Source organism: Talpa europaea, assembly GCF_964194135.1.
Source record: "Talpa europaea genome assembly, chromosome: 12".
Taxonomy (NCBI): domain Eukaryota; kingdom Metazoa; phylum Chordata; class Mammalia; order Eulipotyphla; family Talpidae; genus Talpa; species Talpa europaea.
The window spans coordinates 51,828,151-51,846,569 of NC_140079.1; the positions used below are offsets into that span (position 1 = coordinate 51,828,151).

The 18,419-nt window shown below is 35.0% G+C and overlaps 1 protein-coding gene across 1 annotated transcript in view; it reads left to right on the forward strand.

The window, feature by feature from the left end:
* Positions 1-18,419, forward strand: part of HMCN1 (hemicentin 1) — a gene marked incomplete at both ends in the record, with an annotated part of 509,757 nt that overhangs the window by 143,787 nt on the left and 347,551 nt on the right. The window lies entirely within an intron of this gene.

Here is an 18,419-nt window from a genome sequence, read left to right on the forward strand (position 1 = left end):
TGAAAGGTTAATCAATTGAAAAGCTACCTTTTTAATTTAAGAAGTGCTTAAATACTTATTGTTTACCAACAATTTGTATAAAGACAAATAATCCATCATTTGCATAACTCAGCGATAAAGATCACACAGATTTTGCCCATTTCAGTAGACAAAGCACTTGACTTAATATTCTAAGCCTTAATGTTAGTATAAAGATTATAAATGCTTAAAGCTCTGTATTCTGCTGCATAAAAGAAAAAAGAATATAGTTAGAGATGAAAAGGGGTGGGGGGGATACTAGAAAAGAAAGACCAAATATGTACATGTGCAATGGCTTATAGTCATGCCTGATCTACATGAAATTAGCATTCGACATACATTTAAGTAGGTAGGCTCCCAAGAGATAATTTAGCTATGTATTTGGAAACTTTAGGTCTTTAGAAACTTAAAGATAAGGCTAGAATGAATCTCCTTTGAAAAAGTTGGGGAGGGCCTCCCTGGTGGCACAGGGGTTAAGCACAGCACTGTGAAGCTATCTGCAGCATGAGTTCAATTCCCTACAGGCCAGAGAGCTACCCACATGGCACAGCAGACCTCTCCTTTCTTGTCTGCTGCTCACCTCAGCAATGTATTTCAGTCATTCTTCCTGTTCTGTTCCCCACTCTGTTTCTGGTGAATTCTTTTACCCTCTATACCTCTGAACTGTACCCCAGTTCTTGTATGCATAAATAAATAAATCTCTAAAAAAATGAAAAGGTTGGGCATATTTATTTTCATTATAAAGCTTTTTTTCATCTCCTCTCTTTGCACAAAATATATTTATAGATCAAAAACATATTCATATTTCCAATCTAAAGTCAAATGTTTCATAAAAAAAGCAGAGTTTCATTTTAGGATGTTATACTTACTACAAGATCAAAATTAGTTTTATATAAAGTATGGACCATAAAGATACACTTTGCAATTTTCATTTAATGCATGTTCTAGTGTAGCACTCTAGCCTAAGTCTTCATCACTTCACACCTGTGTTGCTGCAATAATTTCTTCTTTCTATAGTTGTAGTTTCCCCCTTTCAATTCAATAAAATAAGTTTCCTTAAATATCACTTCAATCCCATCTGGCCCCTGTTCTTAAACCAGCTCTAACTGCCAATTGAGTGGTGTCCAAATTGTTTCTGTTGGAATTCCAATTCCTCTATAATCTGGCCTCTCCTTGGCACCAGATATATCTCCAGATATTTCCTAATACTCATTTCCCCACTCTAATTAGTCTATCTCCACCCCGCCTCTATATAGTGTTAAGTACTTTGCTGCCTCTGCACTTTTCAAGCTTTGTTCACCTGGCATAACCTCACTTTCCAGCTTTTAACTTCCTTTCTTTATACCATGCAAGGACCATCATTTATCCCACTTAATGTGTGACTTCTACCTAGAGAGTGCTTGCTACATGGACCCTTTCCTAGTCTGATTGTCTACTACTATGTCTCTGTAATGGCATATTTCTCATTTATTTTAAGAGACACTTATATTTATAATTTATATATAATGCCTTTTCCATTGAATGGAGATATGGAGATTAGGTTTTCTCAATAGAGGCTTTACAGAGATTAGTTTACATTTAAGTATATTTTTCAAAAGCAACTTTACCCAGCCTTCAGAAATACTCCAATGAAATCAAATTTTTTGCTCCTCTACTATCCTGCCTTTAGAATTTCTATCCCGCCTTTAGAATTTCTCAAGACGTTCCACAATACAGAAATTGAATTGTTTAACTATTTCATATAACTAACCTCTTTATTTTGAGATGAGATCAGTCAAATGAAAGATTTGTGTCCAATTTTTAGGGGTATTCCTGTAGGTGGGCCCCAAAGTGAAACCTATATTGTACAAGCAATAAGAGGCATTTCTATGGAAACAAAAGAAAAACAAAGATTATAGATTGAAGTAAAAGAGATATGGTAGTTTCTGAGAAATAAAAAAAAGCAGTGTGTAAAAGAGATGCTTGTTTGTAACCACATCTAAGCATTACTCTGAAATATACATGTGTGCATGTGTATAAAATGATTGAAATAAACCACAAAATCAGTTGGGTAGTCCTGAGGGAAGCTAGTTGAGATTTCTAGATGTTGGGTAGAAGCATCCTCAGAAGGAGTAAGGGTAACCAGTGGTTTCCCTGTTGTAGTTTGATGTCATTAGGTATTTAGAAAAAGAGCCACATTGTGGGGAAGGCCCATGCACAGCCATTGTATGATCTCTGAGGCTGAGTGACAGCAGACTCTCCTTTTCTAGCTTGTGTGGTTTCAGAAAGAGTAGTTTTCGTTTTCAATGAATCAAAGCTAGACTGGGAAATTGGGAGAAAGACCGGAAGCATTAGTTTGGAAAGTCATAGCCAGATACTAGAAAAATTCAGGTTCCAGGACAGCTTATATGTAGAAAACAAAAATCTCAAAAATTATGATGAGAACTAAACTTTGATGTCCACAAAAAGATATATAACTATTTTTTTCTTGCTATAATAATCACTCCAGTTCTACCAAATAATTACAGTAAAATTGAAGTGTACGTGCTGTATGATTTCACACCAATCATAGTTGTCTTTTTTTTTTTTTTTTTTGCATGAGCACACTAAGAACAAAAACAAGCATATAAACAAGCACATAGACTCTTTTAATCTTTTTGCTGGAAATTTTTATAGGTGTCTTTGAATGAGGTCTTAGTAGCCTCATAATGCTCAGAGCAATGCCAAGCTCTCAAAAGACTTCACCTGTAATATTCATACCGTAGGGTAAATTCTTTTCTTCTTGAAATCCACAAAGTGTCCTGAGTGTGCAGGTCTGCATGGAGTGACCTTCTTTATCCTTTCCTGATCCAGCTTTGGGAATTAAGGAGTCAGGCTGAAATAAACATATTTTAAACAGAACTTTTTACACTCAATGTCATGTCATAGATTGATTGGAAGTATTTTTTCCTTCTAATCGTTACATAAAAAAATTGCATCCTACAATTTACAGTATCTTAGGAGTCAAAAAAATCAATAAATATGTTATTATTCATTATTTTCTAATGGCTCACTGTGTAGTTGGTGGGTTGCCCAGCATTATTAAAAAATCTACTATTATGGAAATATTTTCCCTTTTTCCATTTTACTTATTTTGAATACCCAATAGTTCTAGGTATATAGTTGAACTTCTTAAAGTTAATTGTGAAATTTATTTTAATTGAATTTAATAAAGAAATGAATATGCTTGGCTTGAAGGTGCTTTTAAGAATTATTAATTTTTCTATCATTATAAGCTTTTCATTGATATATTATGTACATAGAGAAGAGTGCACATAAGTAATCAGCTTAATGCATTTTCACAAACTCTGTACATTGTGCATAATTAACATACACAGATGGACAAACAATGCATTACCGAGACCCCAGAAACTCTTCGTCAGGCTACCTTTCTGTCACAGGGTTTACCATTATCCTGATCTCCAAAAGCATAGATTGGTTTGGGAAATTCTGTCTCTTCTATCAATGAAATCATACAGCATGTACACTTCAATATCTTGTTTCTTTATTTCAACATAGTATTTGTGAGACTCAACCAAATTATTGCCTTGTAGATCATTCATTCCCTTCCACATATTGAATTACATTTTATGGACATACAACAATCTATTTACCATTCTATTGTTGATGCGTTTTGGGGTAAATTTCAGGTTTCATATAATTCAGATAGATAGTGCTGCTTTGAACATTCAAGGATTTATACAAATGTATTCATTTCTCCTGGTCAAATATTTGAAGGAGGGATGTTGGGTCACAGAGCATATATTTACCTTCTGTAAGTGCCACCTAACTCTTTCCCAAATTTGATTTAGCTCACACTCATACCAGTATATAAGAATCCTAACTGTTTCACATTTTTGCCAACACTTGGTGTTTTCTTTTTCATTTTAACCATCCTTGTAGGTATGTGGTGAATCATCATTATTTCTTTTTGCACACATTTAATAAATGCTTCCCGCCAATTTCTAAAAATTTCCTTTTGAAATATGACAGTTATTGAATATAAGCACTTCAGATTGAGTTATAAGTATCCACATGAAAATAGTTACTGAAATTATTACAATTTCTCATTTGGGAAAGTTCCTTGACTATAATTCAATGCCTGTATGACTAATAAATTCTGTATTTTGGATTCTTTCTGATGCTATCTTTCTGGTAATAGTTAACTATAATGTAATAATTTTTGACTTGTGTAAATTTACTGACCATCTCATTATTTAGTCTCCAGATTTATCTATTTGGTTCTGCTAACTGTTGAGTCAAGAATTAGGCTAATTCCTGGGAGTTAATTAATATTTGTTTATTACCTCTTTTGATTAATATGTTACTTTTTGTTTATAAATGTCTCTGGTTAATAATAACATTATTTGCTAGGCAAAGTTGGAAATAAAATACTTGAGTCCCACTGATGCTATGACTATTATCTGTTGTAATTGTATGTTGCTAGTGAAAGCCATGGTTGGAAATCTACACATTAAATCTCTAATAAATTAATTTTTTGTATTGATTTGTCCAAGCTATTTTATGTACTCAACATATTAGATAATTAGCTATAATTTCATTTCTCTACCCTATGATTAATTAGAGAAATACTGTGGTCATTTTTCTTTCCTATGTTCTTTCCTACTCAGATTCAGGCCAAGAGACTTGGTTTCTTACTAAATCATAAAGCAATATTTTTTAATTGCTTTAAAATCAAAGATGCTGACTTTGGTATATTTAACTCCAGAAGTCTGAACAGATTGTGTGACTGGTTACCATAAAAATTAATTATGGAACAGAAATGAGAAAGGTGTACCCCTTCTGTCTATTACAATGTTCCATTTACAAAACAAGGACTTATAAAATAAGTAGTTATTAATGCAATAGTTTTCTGAACTCATGATGAATTTCCAGCTATTTCTTTTGTGGTTTGGAAACTCAAAGTGCTGAGTTTAATCAGTCTTGAGGAATGGCATTTGAATTGCTTCAGTGAATTAGCAAGTGTAAGACCTTTCTTAGATCATTCAGTGAAGATTATCTAGACAGGATCTGTCTCTTGCCCTGGTAGACTTGAAACTGATTAGTTCATTAACTATAACCTGCAGTATTTAGTTTGTCTCCTAACTCTAAGTATCTTATTATAATTTCATTTAATAATTAAAAAATCTGCTTCAAGACATGAATTCTGTGTAATTTCTTGTGTATTTGCAAATGTCTACTATATGGGTAAGTAAATGTTGTGTTTATAAATAGGTACTCAAAGAATGATACAATATGTGTATTAAAATCCTAATTATGTCAATGAGTTTTGTGTATGCATACATACACACCACAAAAAAAAAAACCCACCAAAATACTGAATAATGTATTGCAGATAGTATAATAATGTGTGATATTTATTTTCTCCTATATAATTATCTCTTTTTCAACTTTTGTTTTACATAGTACATGTTGGTATTATAAGAAGTTTTAATATAACATTTGAAAATAAAAAAGTTAATATAAAATAATTTAATTTGTGCTCTATAAACAGCAGGATCCTTAGAATTAATCCCTTCCCCCAAATTTAGCCAAACCAAATTGCAGTATTATCAAATTGATAGAAAAATGAGGATTTTTCTAATTGCTTCAATATATAGTTCATTTTAGCAGTCAGAATATAGAAACTTTGTAGTCATTCTATTATAGTATAGGAATCCAAAGCTTACCAACCATTGAATGTGTGGATATACTATAACTTGAATTTCTCTCATTCTTTATAAAAACTGCGATCATTTATAATTAATATGTCATTTTGCCTTGATAGCAGATTTTAAACATATTTTCAGGTTTTAGTTTTCCTTTTTCTTCTTAATAATTGGATTATTTGTCTTTTAAAGGAATGACTCTTGAACTTCAGTCTCCTTTTGTATTTAGATCATTGTTAAACAACATAATTAGTTTCTTATTTCTCAAGCCTGAAATCTGAAAGTCATTTCACACTTCCCTTCTTTTTCATGTATCACATTACATTGCCACTTAGTAATGTTGAATCTGAGATATCTTTGACTCTATTTCCTCTTCTTCCTTCCCTCAGTCATTGGTTCTTTACTATTTTTTTTTTTTTTGCCTAGTCTATTTGAAATGCCACATTGTTGTTCCCTCTGTTTCTAATCTTTTTTTTCTCTTTTTTTTCTCATGTAGATAGTTTTATTTTTTTTATATTCCCCATACAATTGCAACCCCAATTTGGACCCTAATACCTCCTTTCCCTCCCCTCAAAAGAGTGTCTCTGGTTCATAGTTGTTTGTTGATTTTGACTTTTTTCTTTCTTATAGTTATTCATTTTCCTGGTCCCTTATTTAAGTTTTCTAGATTCCTGCTATGAGTGAGACCATCTGGTATTTTTATTTTTCTTTCTGGCTTATTTCGCTGAGCATGATCCCTTCCAGCTCCATCCATTTTGCTGCAAATTGCGTGCGTTTATCTTTTTTGAATGCTGAGTAATATTCCATGGTGTATATGTACCACATCTTCTTGATCCAGTCCCTTCTATTTCATCCTCCAGGTTCTTCCCTGTGATCCTTTATTTATTTATTTATTTTAAATTGAGGTGACATTAGCTTAGAACACCATCTATTATTTAGAGTATTCAGATGTGTGTAACCACACCAAACCCACAACCCATAGTCCACGCGGCCTCACCACATGTTGTTCTCCCCACCCCTTCCTCTTCTAGTAGCCTCAATTTACAGTCAGATTTCTAGGGTTTGTTACTGATTTGGTTTTATATGGCCCTTTGTTTCTCTATATTCCACATATATATGAAACCATCTGGAATTTGTCTTTCTCTTTCTTACTTAATTTTTCTTACCACAATCCCCTCCATTTCTATCCATGTTGTTGCAAATGGCAGTTTATTTTTTTTTATAGCTGAGTACCCCATTGTGTACATATATATTGCATCTTAAGGAAACTATCACTAAAACGGAAATACACCTGACTGAATGAAGAAAATATTTCTGCACCATATCTGGCAAAGGGCTGATATCCAGATTCTACAAAGAACTCAAGCAACTCACCAAAGAGGAAACAAATAATCCAATGTGATCCTTCTTAAATATAAACTGGATTGTGATTATTCTGTTTCCAGAATGACTTCAACAGGCCGTCAGGCCAGGCCTGACATGTAGCATGGCTTGTGGCCTGACATGTAGCATGGCTTCCTGTCCCTTTCTGTCCCCACTTCATATGCACACTAGCCATGGAATACTTTTGCACCTTCAGATGAGTCATATTATATCTTAACTCAGTAACTTTGACCTTGTTACTGCTTTTGTCACAAATGCTTTTCCTCTGACTGTGTGTTTGACTTCTGCTCATCCCTCTAACTTCATCTCAAGCATGCAGGGCCCACTTTCCAAATAAATACAGAATTAATCTTCTTCTGTACCAATATACCTGGTATTCATTTTAATTACTATGCTTATTATACTGTTATGGTTTATTTACCTGTTTATAAACTATGCAAATAGTATATCCATTCTTTACTCCTTGTCAATTCTTGATAGCATGGGAATACTTTCCTATTTGCTACCTGACTTTGAGAGATTGTCTTTTTTTTAAGCAAATTATATAATTTTTTATTTAAATTTAGAGAACTCTTTTTTTAGTGACTGTTTATTTTCTTTTTTTTAATTTTTTTATATAATTTTTTTTTATTTTTATATTCCCCATGCAATTGCAACCCCCTTATTTTGACCCCAATCCCTCCCCTCCCCACCCCCCCACCCATCATAGAGTGTCTCTGGTTCATAGTTGTTTGTTGATTTTGATTTTTAGTTTCTTATAGTTATTCTTTTTCCTGGTCCCTTATTTAAGTTTTCTAGATTCCTGCTATGAGTGAGACCATCCGGTATTTTTCTTTTTCTTTCTGGCTGAGCATGAGCCCTTCCAGCGCCATCCATGTTGCTGCAAATTGCATGTGTTTATCTTTTTTTGAATGCTGAGAGATTAAGTCTTTGTCTTTTAGCGGTAAACTTAATGTAGTAAATATGCATGTTGGGGGGCCTCCTTGGTGGTGCATGGGATTAAGTTGCAATACTATGAAGCTACCTGCAACCATTACAGCATGAGTTCTATCCCCAGCCAGGGAGCTACCCGCATGGTGCAGCAGACCTCTCCTGTCTTGCCCGCTGCTCTCCTCAGCAGTGTATTTCAGTACATCTGCCTGTTCTGTGCCCCGCTCTGTCTCTGGTGAATCCCCTCACCCCCATACCTCAGGCCTACACTCCAGCTCTTGTATGCACAAATAAATAAATCTTAAATATACACCCCCCCCACACACACATACACATACACATACATATTGATTCTCAATGGTGCAGACCTGAAACTGATATGACATAACACTGTATTACTTCAGTTAAAAAAATAAATAAGATTTAAAGAAGAGATTAGCTCTCATCTTGATATTTAACACTGCACCTATCCCCCACAGGCTACCCTCTTTATGGGTAATAAAGATTGCAAGAAATCACTTCACCCACCAGACCTACTCCTCCAATTGATTTGATAAGATGGGAAAAATAAGTCAATTTTTTCAATAGGGATCATAATAACATTATTAATGGCAAACCTGAATTGCAAACTAGAGAAGGACCTTCTTTCTCTTTTATCTTATGTCATATTTACCTGTTACCACAGTCATTGGCAGTGAAGCTGGAGACTGGTTGATCTCTTCCTATGAAGAAGAATCCCAGTGTATTACAGCAATGGATGAAATACAAAGAACTGGGTATGGAGGAGCTGCACGTTTACATTAGGGCCAATTGAGAGACTTAGATAAAACTACTTGTGAGCAGTGAGTCTGCTCCTGGATACTCTGGGAAAATGGACTCAGTAAAGTGCTGCTTTACTACCCATGAGAAGGAATACATATGGAACCTGAAAGAAGGGTCTAAATTGTTCACTCCCTTTCTCCCAGTGTCTGAAGATTGGATCCATGTCTGTGGTCTCAACAGGAATGAAGTTTTGGAAATTTTCTGAGAGCAAAAAATTTGCTGAGAGCCAATTAAAATAGAAGGAGATTAATTCTTTTAACTGAAAAGACAGATGTTTCAATAGGAGTACCTCACACATCAGGGAAGATGAGTTCTAGCTTGTGGGGACCTTGACAGATGGTCAGGATCTTTGAGCCCATTTCTGATAGTCTTCATGCTTTTGTGGGACCTGTTTTTAAGCAATAAGCCTAGGTCTCAGCCTCAGAGCCTCAGAGCCTGCCCCCTGGGACTTCCACATAACTAGTTTAGTTCATTTTAGTGATTTTGTAGAACCTGATGACAATTACTGAAAATGGTCCTTGGTCATTTACTCGTTAGTGACTTTTAATCCAGGAATGTGATATAATTGTATCTCTGGCTGTTACCAGGTAAGGAAGGTAGAGAAAGCCATTAGTGATTTGTTTTCAAGCAGAAACAAAAAAGAAAAGAAAAAATATCTGGTATTGATTATTGTCACTTGATTGGTGTGTTAAGTGGGCAAGGAAATAACAATTAATGTGTCCTCTAAAGGAGTGGAGAGAGATTTACAGTGAAGGTAATGCAGTTTAAATCTCAGGAATCTACTTTTGTATAAACCTTTTCAATTTCATTAAAAATTCACTTCTGGGCCTCCCTGGTGGCGCAGCGGTTGAGCGCTGGCTTGTGAAGCTGTCCACAGCCTCTGCAGCGCTGGTTCGATACCCGGCCGCTGGGTGAGGGTCCCACATGGCACGCAGACCTCTCCTGCCGCCTGCTGCTCCCCTCAGCAGTGTACTTCATCAGTCTACCTGCTCTGCTCTCCGCTCTAACTCTGGTGAATTCTCTCACCCTCCCGCTCTTCTGACTGTACCCAGTGCTTGTATAAATAAATAAATAAATATTAAAAAAAAATCACTTCCAAGGATCTGGGAAGAGATCTGAAATGTGCTCACAAAGTTAAATTGGAGGTGGGGTTTGTAAAACATATTTAAACTGTGATTGGTTAAGACCCCTATTTCCTTCAACTTGGACTGGCCCTTTGGAACACTTGCCCTTGTATCCAGTGGCATTGGATGACCTTGGCTATATATTTTTTAGATCCATAGCTTTAATAGCTAAACACAAAGTATGCCCATGTATGAAACTGAAAGCTTTAAAGCACCCCAGATAAGGATAAAAAACGTTTTTTGAAAACATATTAAAGAAACTACTAAATTATTCAGCTTTTTTGTTTATTTTGGTAAAAATATTTAATTTATATTCTCTTACATTTCTTTTTTAAATTCCTTCCTTATCTCTTTTTATTTTACTTCTTTTTCATTAAAGATTTATGTATTTATGCCTACAAGAATTGGGGTACAGACTAGAGGTCTGTGGGTGTGTGTGAGAGGAGTACAGAGACAGAGTGGAAAACAGAACAGGCAGATTGACTGAAATACACTGGTGTGGGGAACAGCGGGTAAGACAGGAGAGGTCTGCTGCACCATGTGGGTCACCTCCCTAGCTGGGGATCAAACTTGTGGTGCAGAAGCTGTGGATAGCTTCATAATGCTGATGCTTAACCCCTTGTACTACCAGGGATGCCCCTTCTCTTACATTGCTATTATACAATACAGGGGCATTAGCATGGCATCAATTATTTGTGAAAACTTAAAAAAATAGAGTCAAAATCAAAGAACAGTGAAAGAGTTGTTTCTAGGGGCTGCAGGATGGGGAAAATAGGGAGCAGTGGGTAAAAGGTACAAACTTTCAGTAGTGGGATGAATAAGGTCTGAGGAGCTAATGCATAAAAGTTAATCTTTCATATTTATTCTTAAATAATGCATATTTTTGGCAAGCTAAATTTCCTCAATCATTTATATGTCATTGAAGTTGTGACACACAAGAATTTTATGAAGATAAATTAATGAAATATACTTTGGCACTTTAAAATAGCTAGCAGAAATGATTTCACCCTTCAAAAATGCCTGAAGTATGCTGTTGTTTTTTCAGCTGTTGTGTATTAGGGAACTTTCATCATGTTGAAGGTGCAGTAGTTTTACACAAGTTTTAGGGGTTCATAGAGTCGACGTTGAGGTTCATTTTTGTCATTAATCCTCTCTTGTGTCCTTATTGATTTCAAAGTTTGTAATGTTCTTTCAATTTTCTACTTTTCCCGTAACCCATATTCTTTATATGACTTTTTTTTTTAAAGATTCACTTATTTCTGCATATAAGAGTTGGGGCACAGGCCAGAGATTTGGGGGTGGGGTGGTGAGAGGATTCACCAGAGACAGAGTGGGGAGCAGAATAGGCAGACTAACTAAAATACACTGCTGAGGGGAATGGTGGGTGAGACAGGAGAGGTCTGCTTCGCCATGTGGGTTGCTCCCTGGCTGGGGATCAAACTCATGCTGTAGAGGCTGCAGATTGCTTCATAGTACTGCTGATTAACCCCTTGTGCCTCTAGGGAGGCCCTTGGGTAAAATTTTAGTTTCAATAGAAAGTCTGGTTTTGCAAAAACCTTATAGCACATCAATTATTTCCTATTTTGCACACCTGCACAAATATTTATGCCCTATACAATGACTCACCAATCACACATACTTATCAGTACTTTTGAAAAAGGCTTATTCTAGAATTTTCCAAATTAAGTAGGCATCAGATACACGAAGAACAATACAAATGGGTATTGCCTGTTGACAACCTCAAGGAACTTCAAAGTGTGACATCTCTTTGGTGGATTTGCTGAGATTTGCAAATGATGAAGCTGAGTTTGTCAGCATTCTAAGGGGAGACCCATCCTCAACAATAGAGTCTCATGAACCAAATTCAGAGTGTGTTGTATATGTCAACATGCTGGCTAATTCATCTACCATGAGGTGTCTAATTGCTGCAAGTCTAGAACACTCTCTTTGGCATCATTCATTCATTTGCACACTATGAGTGCATAAGAGGGTGAATCATCAACTGAAGGTTGCCTAGAATCAGAACAAAGGGAGACTTGTTCCAAAACACTATTCTGAGCCACTATGTGTTGATGTAGAAGTTTATTTTCACAAGATGATGATGTTTAAGGATGATTTATTTCTTACTTTGTGTAATTCTTCATTGGGAAGAGGGTGCAGGGGAGCTTTGTGGCTTGAAATTGCATGATATCTCCCACCTGGACCTCTCCACTGAACTCCACATCATCCATATTTCTGACCACCTCCTTCATACTTACACCTGGACATCTGATTAGTGTCTCAAATTTAGCATGCCCCAAACTGATAGTGTGAGCTCTCCTACTCATTCTAGTCTCTGCAATCTGAGTTAATGGCAATTGAAGTATCATCTCTGACATTAAGTCTTCAGTAAACCCTATCAAGTCTGACTTCACTAGAAATCCAGAGCTGGCCACTTCCCAGTCTCCAATGGTCACAACCCTAGGCTGAGTAACCATCACCTCTCACCTGGGTTACTGAAATGCCGTCCTGTTTGATCTCCTTGTTTTTGACCTTGTATTCCCTACAGTGTGATTTTAACACATAAGTCATATTGTGTCACTCCCAGGATAGCAAAGTTGAGCTGGAATATATTGTCTAAATACAGGACTATGTAGAATCAAAACACTTCATTCTAACTCTTGAAATGAAAATGAGTAACAGAATTTGCCTGATGATGTGTCTGATGTATAACTGGAAGTTACCTGAATTATTTTGCAGAATATGATGTTTCCAAAGGAAAAGTAGTAAAAATGTGACAATTTGTAGCTCATATGTATTTTTGAAATTCAACAGTAATCAAAGCAATTGTTTAGAACATAGAGCAACAGACGATTTTGTTTCAAAAGGAATCCTTAATCCACATTGTCTAGAATTACCCAGGTCTGGTGATATTAAAAAATTTCAACTTCTCGGGTTTTTAAGTTCTCCACACGTAGTGCATCCTTTTATTACCTACACCCAGGGTGTACCTCTCCCATTGGCAGCACTTACTAGACTTTTCCCTTGGGCTTTATTTTGTACGTAACCAGAACCATTAAGACATTTTAAATAGAAAAGTGCATCACAGTTTAGAACTATAAATTGAGCATTTCAATAATTTTTAAATGAGAGTTTTTTTAAAGATTTATTTATTTATGCATACAAGAACTAGGGTACAGGCCAGAGGTGTGGGGGTGAGAGGATTCACCAGAGACAGAGTGGGGAACAGAACAGACAGATTGACTGAAATACACTGCTGAGGGGAGTAGTGGGAGAGACACGAGAGGTCTGCTGCACCATGTGGGTAGTTCCCTGGCCAGCAGGGTATCAACCTCCTGCTGCAGGGTATCAAACTCCTGCTAAGCAGAGGCTGCAGATAGCTTCATAGGTTGCGTCTTAACCCCTTGCACCATGAGGGAGGCCCCTTAATTGAGCATTTCTATACTGACCCTACTTACATGTACTTGACAATACCTGCTGGATTAATTTGTTTTTTAATGTCTGTTCTATATCTCCAACTGGACTGTCATGCTTTACAAACAGAAAATGTATTTTTTTCTTTGGTATTCTCCACAATGTCCTGTATCATCCTTTATATTCGATAGATAATAAATACTCTGTGACTTCCAAGAAAATTTTGAATTATGGGCTCTAAGCTATACTGAAGGGTAGAAATGAAGTAGAGTTGGAGCGGAGGGTGGGAGAAGCTCTCCTGATTATCCACAGGAGCATCTCTTTCTTAGTTGGGTCCAAGGTGAGTACAATAAGCCTTTCCCGTCATGGCGGGTTTATCATAGAACAATTCTTGGAAATGTTGCAAGTCTTTCTACATGAAATACAACATAGATTAAAGATGTTAAAATTTAATATCACTTAATTCTTTACAGTGTGCTAGCCAAATATGGTAAAAAAAATATGCAGCTACTCAAATTACTGTGCTTTGCAACTCTCTTTAAGAGCACCTGTATTGGATTTTTGGTTTAAGCTAGCTACTATTTCTCCTTTTCTCTCCTTGCATTGTCCTTTACTATGCCTACCTAATCCTTTTACACTCTCTTGCCTTGTAGCATTTATTTTCTGAGCAATTTTCTATCATTAATGAACTTGAAAAAATAAGTATCTGGTGCCTTAGAAAAGCATATGCATGAGAATTTTTCAAATTCTTGCTTAATTTTAAAACTTTCTCCCTTGAATTTTTAAGTCCCAGGCTAACTAGCCAAAAAAAGAAGCAACTAAAAGTTAAATAGAGCCTAATGCTCCCATGTAAGACTGCACATGCATGTTTGTACCCTGTTCGGCTTCAGTGTTGAAAATTGAGTGCTTGTTACAGTGAGCACAGGGCCCTAGTGCTACCTTTTCACACATTCTTGTTTTTTGTTTGTTTGTTTTTGTTTTTGTTTTTTCTTTCTTTTTTTTATTTTATATATTTTTTACATCATTATTCATTTTTGCACAATGTATGCATTTTCATTTTGGTTATAGTCCCCATACAATTTCCACCCTCTTTGTTTTGATCCTACTCTCTCCTCCCCGCCCCTGTAGTGTGTGTCTGGTTTATAGTTGCTTGTTGAGTTTGATTTTTACTTTATCATAATTAGTCTTTTTCCTGGTTACACATTCTTAAGTCTGAGGTTAAAGATCTGACAGAGTGTCTTCCTACCTTCTCTCTGTTTTCTTCATATACCCACCACCCTTTCTTTTTCACATATTTATTAGGAATCTACTATGTCTCAGGCACTGTATTAGGCTCAGGGATTATAGTAGTGAACAAATGAGCTGTAGTCCCTCTTTCTCACTGGAAATTAAGGTTTAGTGGGAAGATAGATGATAAACAACAAAAATACAAAGATGTGCATAATTACAAATTGTGTTTAATACTTACCCTATTTATTTATTTCCCCTTTCCTAACAAACCCCATCCCCTCATGTTCTGGGAAAATTCATGAGTGTGTAGTCGTTACATTAAAAAATCCTTCCAGATAAAGCTATTCTTTAAGTTCAGTTCTTGAAGATTTATCAAAATTTGACTTCACTTTACTTTCTACTTAATACTATTGTATTACATAATATGTAGTAATGTATGCTGTTTTTATGTTTGGAGACAATTTTACATCTCTTTTCATAGTGTAATATCCATAGGAAGTCACTACTGAGTATTGATTATCATATAGAACACAAAATCTTTAAATTTGACCAGAGTTTCTTCAGGAACACAGGCTTATATATGAAATAACAACTGAGCCAGAATCAATCTGCTTACATATTTAACAGGTACAAGAATTCTTTCAAATATCAGTTTCCTCATTTACAAAATAAAGAACTGGATTAGATGGTCCCAATGGCCTTTTGGAATATAAACTGCTACAAATCATCAGAGAACATTTTTACATTAAAACTTTTAATGTACATTTAACTGTTCCCTGGTGGTTTGAAAAAGTTTTTATGTAAGTATAAATGCACCAATCCAAACACTTACATTTTTCCAGTTCTATTTCATGTCATTTTACTTTATCATTTCCAATCTCATGAGAAGAAGATCATTTCCAATCTCATGAGAACATTTGTCATAGTTAGAAAATTAGAGATGTTTTTCCTTATGAGGGGCAACTTGGGATACCAGAAAACTCACTTGTGGTGGATTCTGTAGCCTGATTGTCAATAAGTAATAAATACCTTGGTAATAACTATATTTTTCTAATGAAATGGGTTGCATCTGTTTTCAATTTAATTTTTTTTCTTGAAAGTGGATGAAAAATGTGATTTGAGACTCTTGACAAGATGTCTGTACTTTGTCTTTCCCAAAAAGTAATATTATGATCCATGGTAATCCCTCTGTGAAAGCCTCACAAATGTTGATGAATGGGAAGTGGTATTAAGAATAAACCAAAGCCTGCTTATGTTCTCTACCATTTGAACACTTGCCTTTTGAAAATGCAACTGAATTAGAACATCTTTTATTTTCATAAGAAATTTTACTTTATAAGAATATCTTGCAAAGTTTTAGGGGTTTGGTTTCCATGTGTAGCTATGAGCAAGCAGGATAGATTTCCAGTGATATTGGTTTGAAGGAAAGATATACTTGAGGAACCACCCTGGAATATACTATATTTAAAGAAGTTTTAAGGAAGGCTGCATAAAAATATTGATGTCATTTCCATTTTTTTCTTAACACTATTGCAGTCCATTGTTAAACTTGAGATATTCTTGTTTTGAATTATTTTTCTTCCTTTTCCATTGAGAATAATTTGTGATCACACTGTGTATCTTGCCTTTAATACAAATTTTCTGTCCATTTATTTGCTTTGTTTTGTTCTTTGCCCACTTTAGTCTCTACGTGAGACATTATCTTCAAAGTTAATCAGTATGTCAAGTTTATTTAATCATTTTCCAGGTAGTAAGTCCTTTCCGTTTCCTTGAATTAGATAACCATATCAAGTGCAGAAGATATAAAATGTCAACTTTCTGATTATTAAAATGTGTTCTATTTATGGTTAAATATTAGTTACAATCAGTCTCAATTATGTAGCCATTGGATAGATTTGATTTGTGTTCTGTTCAAACAAAATAGATCACTCAAATGATTTTTTCCAAAAATGGTATCTCTTTTTGACAAATTTAGTGATGCATTCTTTATTACATATGTAAAATTCTAGGTGCTTTATAATGTGAAAATGTGAGAAAATCTGTCATTTGATTTATGAATTAATTAACCATGGATTTTGTTTTCTACCCAATTTATCCATGATACTGCTATAGGTTTTTCTTCACAAAATATCACATTCAATGTATTACTCTTCTACATAAAGCCCTTCAGCAAATTTTCTGTGACAGCTTTATAACAGATTCCAAATGTCATAGCCTGGTCTTGACATAAGCTTCCAGCTTCATCTTTTGCATCGCCATTTTGTGAACACTTTGCTGTAGCTGTTGGACTTGCTTATGTTCCCAATACATCTACAAGATTCCTGTCTCAGTGCATTTTCTCAGGTCTTCTCTTCTACTTGATATGACTTCACCTCTCCTTTTCATTTGCAGAAATCTTACCTAACTTTGATGGATAATTTTTTTTAACAGTACACAAAGTTTTCTTATTTTTTTCTTTTTTTAATTTAAATTTTATTTTTATGTTCCCCATACAATTACAACCCCCTTATTTTTACCCCAAGCCCTCCTTTCCCTGCCCCCCACCCCCATATAGTGTCTCTTGTTCATAGTTATTTGTTGATTTTGATATTTTCTTTCTTATAGTTATTCTTTTTATTGGTCCCTTATTTAAGTTTTCTAGATTCGTGCTATGAGTGAGACCATCCGGTATTTTTCTTTTTCTTTCTGGCTTATTTCGCTGAGCATGATCCCTTCCAGTGCCATCCATGTTGCTGCATATGATGCCATAGTTGAAATAGTCAGTTAAGGGAAGAGAAGAGAGGTTAGAGAGGAAAGAAGTCATTTGAGCGTTTACTAATGTGATAGGTACTCTGGTGGCTCTTTACAAACATTACTTCAACAAGGGACCCTTGTATCTTGAATTCCCAGAACATTCTTTAAGACCAACCTCACTGACATTAGTTCATACCCTACCTTTGATATGTGTAGAGCATGTCACTTGGTTTTGGGTCCACAAAGATAAAGGAGATCTGGATATTGACCCTGGAAGAAAGCCAAGAAGATTTTTAAAAACAAATGACATGTAATAAGTGCAAAATACTTAGTATATACTCATCCAGAGAATAAGAGTGGCTACCAAATATTGGCTAAAAATATGCTCATCAATACTTATTCAGTACCTGGAAGAAGTACCTTGAACAATAAACAATTGTTTTATGAATGAACATAATTACCTCACATTGTTAATTACTTGATAATATGTCTTAGCCACTTGCCTCATCCTTGAGGACAAAAACAGGAATGCTTTTTATAGAGAATGAAGTTATTGCACAGTATTTATTGCTTAATTAATTGATTTATAATGATCACTGTTGAAATTAAAGAAAATGTTTTTATTTTTAATAACTTGGCTGCAGCTTAATATATAGCTCTGTTCAATTTTTTATGAACAATTATAAGGGAAGTTGTTCACAAAAGGATATATGAACCAGAGAAAGATCTTAGGGGGATTAAAAATGAAAATGATTTAGAATTAATTGTAAGTTCAAGTAAACAACACATGTCTAGACATGCACTGTTTGTCTAATGAAGAATTGTATTTGCTGTTGCAATATCCTTCTGTGAATTGGAAGTTTTACTTTCTCACAGTGAGGCATTAACACCCTTCGACAACCCAATTTCTTAATATTTTACCAAAAACTAGTTTTCAAGAATATGTAAGTAGATTATAACTCGAAATATTTTTCTATTTTTTAACATACAATTATTTCTTTTTGCATTATTTTTTATTCTTATTCAATTTATCATAAAAATGAGCATTTTGCTGGTATTGCAGTTAGTTTTCAACAAT